Source organism: Frankliniella occidentalis, unplaced genomic scaffold, assembly GCF_000697945.3.
Source record: "Frankliniella occidentalis isolate FOCC.00 unplaced genomic scaffold, Focc_3.1 Scaffold113, whole genome shotgun sequence".
NCBI lineage: Eukaryota > Metazoa > Arthropoda > Insecta > Thysanoptera > Thripidae > Frankliniella > Frankliniella occidentalis.
Window position 1 is genome coordinate 505,013 of NW_026267241.1, and position 1,574 is coordinate 506,586.

The window sequence follows — 1,574 nt, forward strand, 5'->3', positions numbered from 1 at the left end:
GGGGCAAGCAGTGTGCCCTGCCGAGCGTTAGCGCCCTCCCCCCTACCCCCCTTCTCCCACTACTCTCGAGCCAGGCCACTCTGTTTGTAAATGATCTGCCTGCCCCTCCACTCCCCTCGCACGCACACCACGCACGCACACACACACGCCCACACACACACGCACACGCACCCCTGCACAACAGGCACACTGACGTTCAAGATCACCTTCTGGCTTTTGTGCATGGTGTTTCCCTGTTCCAGGCATTTCTCGAAAGATGTATTTCTCTAGGTTTTATTTTTTATGCCAGATATTTAGGAAAAGGATACATTTTTTCTGTTTCCTTTTTTTGCTTTGGCTTGATGGGCGTTCCTGGAGGTTCATGACCGACAAATTGTGTAGTAAGGCAAAAGGCCTCTCCTCTCCTCTCACATGTGGTCCCTCAAGCTGGGAGGGCGATAACCGAACGGCAAAATAATTGCTCATCCTACTTTATACGTAAGACGTTTGGCGAGGGAAACACACCGATCCGTGGGGAATAGGGTATTCCTCTCTGGAAGAAACCCAGAAATCAAACAAGTGCGCCAGCCGAATCTGGACTCATCCTTTGAGTTGTCATGTAGACCAATGAGCGTCTGGAGGGTAACAGACACGGGCAAAAGTGAGTTACGCTTTTCTACCAGAGGAGCGCGTTATCGCTATCGGGAGATGAAAAATTAAATCTTAAATGTGAGAACGATTGCAGCCTTCCTTACGATTCGGTATTCCATAGCAGAAGTAGCAAGAAGGAAAAGCAAAGCAGTCAGGGGGGAAAGGGGGGGGGGGCGCTTCACACTCATACGTTCCGACACACACAGAAGCCGGTGTACTTCAAATCTTCTTTCATCTTTGTCACTTCTTTACGGAGTTTTACGCATTGGATAATGATCCACATTAGTTGGGGAGAAGTTAATTGGAGTGACGTGCGGAGCTTGTGGATAGGTAATCGGGAAGCAGCGATCGTTTGTCCCTCTCGCGCAATCGCGGAATCGCCTGTGCAGGTGGGTTGCCTATTGCCTGTTGCCTACTTTGCCGACGCCGTTAGGACTTTGGTGAGCTCATAACGGCCTCACGTAATAGTGTTCCCTGCCCGCGAATTATTTTGGCTCATTCATCCTAAAAGGTGGCTGATTCACTTTCGTAGTTATACTGTACCGCATGCACGAGTGCGGGTGAGTCTGCCTATCTCGCTCCTTCCGGCCCCGTGTGAGTAGGCAACCCGCACGCACGCCTGCGCCTGCATACGCGGTGCAGTATTACTACGAATGCATGAGTGAACCACCTGGTATGTCACCCTGGAACCTCTAGAGGGAGAGAAGGGGTAGGTCAAAGTCCAGAACATTATGTGTGTCCATGCATTCCTATATCACAACGCCGGTCGCCCGCGGAGCGCCTGACGCCGGGTCGGAGATTGGCCCACCGCGCTCGGGAGAGTGAAGGGCCTAACGGCCAACTGGACGGCAGGTGGTGGGGCCGCCATGTCGCGGGCCCGGCCCTCCTCCATTGTCCTGTGCGGTTACGGCGTCTTAACGGCGCGGCCGCGGTCGGGGCGGGGG